The sequence below is a fragment of the Megalobrama amblycephala genome, linkage group LG18, assembly GCF_018812025.1.
Source record: "Megalobrama amblycephala isolate DHTTF-2021 linkage group LG18, ASM1881202v1, whole genome shotgun sequence".
In the NCBI taxonomy this organism is placed as follows: domain Eukaryota; kingdom Metazoa; phylum Chordata; class Actinopteri; order Cypriniformes; family Xenocyprididae; genus Megalobrama; species Megalobrama amblycephala.
Window position 1 is genome coordinate 29263467 of NC_063061.1, and position 8246 is coordinate 29271712.

Here is an 8246-nt window from a genome sequence, read left to right on the forward strand (position 1 = left end):
AAGGTTATTTACAGTTTCAAATCTATGGACAGAATTTGTGGCATGCTTTCGATTTCCAAAGAAATTTATTTTGACCTGCCCTTGCCGACATTCGTAAAAAAGAATGGTTCAGTAATTTACAGTGCAATGACAATGGAAACCTAGAAGACAAGCAAGCAGAGCTACAAATGAATGCTTGAAATATGTAACTATTGTACCATTTAGTAGTGTAAACAAAATACTTAACCAGGAAGAGCCAAAACTATCTGTAAAGCACTGTTTACATGGACTTCTTCAGACCTCCAGAAACTCTTCCCCAGGAGAAGCCTTCAAGATTGGCTCAAAAAGGTTTTGTTTGAATGGAAGTCATTGGAGGAGATAATTTAATATGCTGAATAAAACGCTTTTGTATAGAAATCACTTAATAACTGACAATGGCAATACATATTTATGTAGGAGTGAGCTATATGTAGAGTTGTTTAAAAAAAAAAAAGAAGTTAGGATTCACTTATGTCTTGTTGTCTTTTAAGTCAAGATACCATTGACATGTTAAGGCCATATACAGTATAATTGGTTTAGAAGGTACAACACTTCAGGTTACCGGAGGTTTACCTCTCACCCTTCTACAAACCCGATTCCAAAAAAGTTGGGACACTGTACAAATTGTGAATAAAAAAGGAATGCAATAATTTACAAATCTCATAAACGTATATTTTATTCACAATAGAATATAGATAACATATCAAATGTTGAAAGTGAGACATTTTGAAATCTCATGCCAAATATTGGCTCATTTTGGATTTCATGAGAGCTACACATTCCAAAAAAGTTGGGACAGGTAGCAATAAGAGGCCGGAAAAGTTAAATGCACATATGAGGAACAGCTGGAGGACCAATTTGCAACTTATTAGGTCAATTGGCAACATGATTGGGTATAAAAAGAGCCTCTCAGAGTGGCAGTGTCTCTCAGAAGTCAAGATGGGCAGAGGATCACCAATTCCCCGAATGCTGCGGCGAAAAATAGTGGAGCAATATCAGAAAGGAGTTTCTCAGAAAAAAATTGCAAAGAGTTTGAAGTTATCATCATCTACAGTGCATAATTTCATCCAAAGATTCAGAGAATCTGGAACAATCTCTGTGCGTAAGGGTCAAGGCCTGAAAACCATACTGGATGCTTGTGATCTTCGGGCCCTTAGACAGCACTGCATCACATACAGGAATGCTATTGTAATGGAAATCACAACATGGGCTCAGGAATACTTCCAGAAAACATTGTCGGTGAACACAATCCACCGTGCCATTCGCCATTGCCGGCTAAACCTCTATAGGTCAAAAAAGAAGCCATATCTAAACATGATCCAGAAGCGTAGGCGTTTTTTCTGGGCCAAGGCTCATTTAAAATGGACTGTGGCAAAGTGGAAAACTGTTCTGTGGTCAGACAAATCAAAATTTTAAGTTCTTTTTGGACAAGGACAACCCAAGTTGTTATCAGCGCTCAGTTCAGAAGCCTGCATCTCTGATGGTATGGGGTTGCATGAGTGCGTGTGGCATGGGCAGCTTACACATCTGGAAAGGCACCATCAATGCTGAAAGGTATATCCAAGTTCTAGAACAACATATGCTCCCATCCAGACGTCATCTCTTTCAGGGAAGACCTTGCATTTTCCAACATGACAATGCCAGACCACATACTGCATCAATTACAACATCATGGCTGCGTAGAAGAAGGATCCGGGTACTGAAATGGCCAGCCTGCAGTCCAGATCTTTCACCCATAGAAAACATTTGGCGCATCATAAAGAGGAAGATGCGACAAAGAAGACCTAAGACAGTTGAGCAACTAGAAGCCTGTATTAGACAAGAATGGGACAACATTCCTATTCCTAAACTTGAGCAACTTGTCTCCTCAGTCCCCAGACGTTTGCAGACTGTTATAAAAAGAAGAGGGGATGCCACACAGTGGTAAACATGGCCTTGTCCCAACTTTTTTGAGATGTGTTGATGCCATGAAATTTAAAATCAACTTATTTTCTCAGTTTAAACATTTGATATGTCATCTATGTTGTATTCTGAATAAAATATTGAAATTTGAAACTTCCACATCATTGCATTCTGTTTTTATTCACAATTTGTCCCAACTTTTTTGGAATCGGGTTTGTATAAGAAAATCTACCTCTGACTTTGCTTTAGAACCAATAATTAATTTATTGACATTAATAGACATAATTACATAAAGAACATTAGCCAAAGTATTTGTGATTGTGATCAGTCTTTGATATCAATAACAAAACATATGGGAACAGTTTTCTCCTCCCTATTTAAAACTAGAAAACCTTTTTATTTTGCTGTACTTACTATGCATGGTTGCATTTTATTGCATACATTTAGTGTTGTTGTTTTTTCCTAGCCAATGTTGGATCACCATTTAAGAACTTTACAGCTTACATTACTTACATAAATTATTTACTAAAGAACTGGTGTCACTTTACAATAAGGTTCGTTAATTAACATTAGTTAACATGAACTGCACTTCTACAGCATTTATTAATCTTTGTTAATGTTAATTTCAACATTTACTAATACATTGTTAAAATCTAGTTAATGCACTGTGAACTAACATGGACAAACAATGAACAACTGTATTTTCATTAACGTTATCGAAGATTAGTAAATACAATAACAAATGTATTGATCATGGTTAGTTCATGTTAGTTAATACATTAACTAATGTTTAACTAATGAACCTTATTGTAATTGTTACCAAAGAATTCATATATGTAACAAAATAACTTCAAAAAGCTTCAATTAAAGAATACACACTTTACTGCATTGAAATGTTAAATAAATGCAATAAAAGGAAGTAAATAAATTCTAAATTAAACCACGTTTGATATTCTCAACTGATTATTGAGACTGAATGTCTTTACAACTGTTTATTTTAGCAATTCCTAGCAAGGTGAAGAATGGCTGAAACTCTACTTTGGCCAGCAGTCAGTGAAGCTATTGGGTCTGTTCTACTTGACCTACCATCCGTGATGTAACATAAAGTGACTGATTGCCCCCTGATGCTGTGCCAACTGAGTCAGACATTTCAGATTTTCTGCTTTTACCATTAAGTCAGTGGGGGAAAGCGAAGCTCAGAGGAGAGACAAAGCCACTGATGAACTGATTGACATTTCCTAATGTGATATTTGAGTCTGGCCGCACACACATGGGCTTTCAGAGGGATATACAACAGTCTCCACACTGACCGTCCATCTCGATTGCTGCAGGTTAAGAGAGAGAGATTCACCTCGGGTCAGATGGGAAAGCATGTGCGTCATGAACAACACTCACAGACTGGAAAGAAAGAAAATGACTTTCAACAGCGGTACCTCGTTCGTCTACTCTCATGTCTTGTCCATTCAGCATTCCGCCCCATCTTTCCACTCACAGCATCATAGATTGGCACCCTTAACCTCTTCAGTCTGATTCACCTGAAAACACAAGATGCAAACAAGCTGAGAATATTGGTCCATACGCTGTATGCCTTTCCCCTTACACATGGTAAACACTTCTGTGTATCCACGGAAATTAACATAGCTTCGAAAGGGCACAGCAATCCAATTCTTTAAGCCAGGAATACCTTTTGACATAGGACGAACTGGGCATGCATACAAAATCATTGAAAGCGCAGCAATGAGCAGGAAACAAGGCGTATCGGCCAAACATTATTTACAAGGTTTCACTTCCAATCATGTTTTGGCCTTTTAAAGCACATTGTGAATCAATTCTTGCCTTCAACTCAAAGAGCCTATATTAAATGATTCATGTAAGATCAAATAGAGATTTCAGGAAAAAAAAAAAAAAAAAAAAAAAAAACTTCACTCAAACAGGAGAAAATGTGTTAGGATTTCAAACCACAGTGTTTGATAGAATCTGTATACAGTTAGCATTAGCAGTTAGCTAACAATATAACTACACTAGTTGTGACTCCAATAAAATACAATACAAAAAAGCAAAATTACGGAGCCACTTTGGTCGGAGCAAGATGACATTATGCCTTTTCTACAAAAAAGATTTTTAAAGGGTTAGTTCACACAAAAACAAAATTTCTGTCATTAATTCTGTCATTCCAAACCCGTAAGACATTTGTTCATCTTCAGAACACAAATTAATTAAAGGTGCTCTAGATTATGTTTTTAAAAGATGTAATATAAGTCTAAGGTGTTCCCTGAATGTGTCTGTGAAGTTTCAGCTCAAAATACCCCATAGATTTTTTTTAATTAATTTTTTTAACTGCCTATTTTGGGGCATCATTATAAACGCGCCGATTTATGCTGTGGCCCCTTTAAATCCCGTGCTCTCCGCCCACAGAGCTCGCGCTTGCCTTAAACAGTGCCTTCACAAAGTTTACACAGCTAATATAACCCTCAAAATGGATCTTTACAAAGTGTTCGTCATGCATGCGGCATGCATGCGTCGGATTATGTGAGTATTGTATACTGTTATATTGTTTACATTGATTCTGAATGAGTTTGAGGCTATGCTGCGTGGCTAAAGCTAACATTACACACTGTTGGAGAGATTTATAAAGAATGAAGTTGTGTTTATGCATTATACAGACTGCAAGTGTTTAAAAATGACAATAGCGACGGCTCTTGTCTCCGTGAATACAGTAAGAAACGATGGTAACTTTAACCACATTTAACAGTACATTAGCAACATGCTAACAAAACATTTAGAAAGACAATTTACAAATATCACTAAAAATATCATGATATCATGGATCATGTCAGTTATTATTGCTCCATCTGCCATTTTTCCCTGTTGTTCTTGCTTGCTTACCTAGTTTGTTAATTCAGCTGTGCACAGATCCAGACGTTCTGCCCTTGTCTAATGCCTTTCATAATGATAATGTTGGGAACGTGGGCTGGCATATGCAAATATTGGGGGCGTACATATTAATGATCCCGACTGTTACGTAACAGTCGGTGTTATGTTGAGATTCGCCTGTTTTCCGGAGGACTTTTAAACAAATGAGATTTATATAAGAAGGAGGAAACAATGGAGTTTGAGACTCACTGTATGTCATTTCCATGTACTGAACTCTTGTTATTTAACCAAGCCAAGATAAATTCAATTTTTCATTCGAGGGCACCTTTAATATTTTTGATAAAAGCCGAGAGGTATCTGAACCTGAAATGCTTTCTCACTGACATGCTCTCAACTTCCCACTCGTAATTACGACTTTGTAGTGGCGTCCATGTGTGCTCAATTTGTAAATACAATCTTTCTGACATGACTTGAAAGCATCATATGTACTGGTAAGTCTGATAGCTCCTCCTACTCCTCCTCTACATAATTAAAGTTGCGGACATTACTTGCTTGAGTTGTTTAAATATGTGTATCATCCAGGTATTTGACGTGTACTTCTTATTGTTGGAATTTCCAGTAAACACACTACTCGCACTATTTATACTACAAAGTACGCGAACTGGGATGCAGCCGAGTGATCTGTTAGCATGGCATTTACAGCTCAGGTAAATGTCTCGATATTATTTTCAGAACTGAGTGCCCATGAAGCAAAGATCTAGGTTGTGTACTTCTAGGGTTGAATGTGCTAGCATAGCAACAGCCATGCTAACATAACTTTCTCCAATTATATTAGAACCTGCTGGTTTACCTTCTAACAAAATATTTCAGTACCACAACACAATGATGCAACTACTCCATCACAGTGGGCCGTTAGACAAAGAGCTTTTCTTGAACAAACGCAGCAATCTGTAAATTGTCAACATGCTTGAGGGCAAATTCTCTATTGCTCACACTTCAAAATCATTCGATCAACAAGGTCAAGCTGAAATCTTTACCTAAAATGTGCTGGCTTAATCAGTCAGCAGGAGAATCGGAAAAACAACACCACCAACAACAACAACAAAAAAGCAGGGCACCAGATTGGAAATTTAAGGAGACAAATAGCATCTGAATGATGCCATGCATTATTGTGTCATCTCCATAGTCATCTAATGGCTGTATCACATTAATAAAGTGGAGAACGTTATACTGTAACAGATGGTGAGACTACATCAGCGGCTCAGGAGCTATTTATTAAATGTGTTATTAATTATTTTCAACATGATGAGCTTCACGGCTCCTTCTGGCCTGGGTGAAGGCAGGAGTGTGCCGCTTGCTTTAATTCCACTTACATGGCTGCCTACCTTTGCTAGAATTGAAATTGCATGGAAGGAAGCCATAACCAAACTACATCCTATTTTTAAAGATAACTAACAATTAAACTCGCCTTATTTAATAAAACAAAAGCAGGCTATGAATGTGTCTGTGATTTATGGCTGTGCTTGACAAATGCGACACCTCACTTCGCAGTAAAGCTAACAGTCTGTGATGGAACTCTTGCTTTCCAGCTGAGCCTTTCGCTATGGGTCTCAAGGCCATCACCCTTCATCCCATCCCAATGGGACGCAGGTGCGAGCCGGTAGAGGAGGACCACTGCGCACACCCACCTTTCCCCCAAGCCTCCTCTTCCACCTCTCCTCTTCAATCCCTGCAGCCCTCTCTGGGCCTGGGATGCCAGCTGGAGGTGACAGTTTCCTCACCTGCCACAGGCGGCCCACCACCTGCCAACACTCACCCCGTTCCCCCACACAGGTGGCGGGGGACTGCGGAGTCACGACTCCATGCCTCCCAGCCTGTCTCCCCTCCTCCCGCCCTCCTCCCGTAACCCCCACCCGCCTGGGTTCACGCTCCAGCACCCGCACTGCAGAACTCTATCTCCCGCAAACACCTTGCACACTATCTGCAGTCTCATTTGGTGATTTATAGAGACCAGGCCTCTTTGCCTTTCAGCCTAGGTGTGGCACATGTTGGCCTCCAGACAAATGAACACGGTATTCATTTTTTTACTCATTCAAAATGAGAAGGAAAAATGCGCTCACTGATTTAACATGTCAGAGGAACCTCCATTATCCGCTGCACTCGTGAAGGTAGCTCCACATCCGAAAAACAAATGAGGATGAAATGGTTCCAGAGCAATGGATTGCAGTGGTGTTCTGAAATGAGAAGGCAAAGTCCTTGTTGTTGTTTTTAATCCATGTTCCAGTTACACTTAAAATTGACACATTTTCCAGGTTAAAGGGTTACTTCACCCAAAAATGAACATTCTGTCATTAATTACTCACTCTCATGTCATTCCACACCTGCAAGACCTTCGTTCATCTTCATAACACAAATTAAGATATTTTTTATCAAATCCGATGAGGCCTGCATTAACAGCAAGATAATTAACACTTTCAGATGCCCAGAAAGGTACTAAAAACATATTTAAATCAGTTCATGTGAGTACAGTGGATCAACCTTAATGCTATGAAGCGACGAGAATACTCATCTAATAAAAAAATTCAACATTATCTAGTGATGGGAGATTTCAAAACACTGCTTCATGAAGCTTCGAAGCTTTATGTATCTTTTGTTTCGAATCAGTGGTTCAGAGCCTGAAAGTCATGTGATTTAGTTAGTCATAAGTGTTTTGAAATTTCAATGGTTCACGTGACTTTGGCAGTTTGATACACGATCCAAACCACTGATTCAAAACAAAAGATTCGTAAAGCTTCGAAGCTTCATGAAGCGGTGTTTTGAAATCTCCCATTACTGGATATTGTTGAATAAAGTCATTATTTTGATTGTTTTGGTGCACAAAAAGTATTCTCGTCGCATCATAACATTAAGGTTGAACCCCTGTAGTCACATGAACTGTTTTAAATATGTCTTTAGTAGCTTTCTGGGCATCTGAAAGTGTTAAAGGTGCTGAAGAACATGTTTTCAAAAGATGTAATATAAGTCTTAAGTGTCCCCTGAATGTGTCTGTGAAGTTTCAGCTCAAAATACCCCATAGTTTTTTTTAATTAATTTTTTTAACTGCCTATCATTATAAATGCGCCGATTCAGGGTACGCGGCCCCTTTAAATCTCGTGCTCCACGCCCCAAGAGCTTGCGCTTGCCTTAAACACCATAAACAAAGTTCACACAGCTAATATAACCCTCAAAATGGATCTTTACAAAGTGTTCATCATGCAGCATGTCTAATCGCGTAAGTATAGTATTTATTTGGATGTTTACATTTGATTCTGAATGAGTTTGATAGTGCTCCGTGGCTAAAGCTAACATTACACACTATTGGAGAGATTTATAAAGAATGAAGATGTGTTTATGAATTATACAGACTGCAAGTGTTTAAAAAATGAAAATTTATATAAGAAGGAGGAAACAAT

The 8246-nt window shown here is 38.5% G+C and overlaps 1 long non-coding RNA gene across 1 annotated transcript; it reads right to left on the reverse strand.

The window, feature by feature from the left end:
- Positions 1–2784: 2784 nt before the first annotated feature.
- Positions 2785–7030, reverse strand: LOC125252102. The gene is made up of 3 exons (XR_007181153.1): positions 6915–7030; positions 3354–3455; positions 2785–3245 (listed from the first exon to the last, which is right to left on the reverse strand). It is a non-coding gene; the product is annotated as an uncharacterized LOC125252102 (long non-coding RNA).
- Between the last annotated feature and the right edge of the window lie 1216 nt (positions 7031–8246).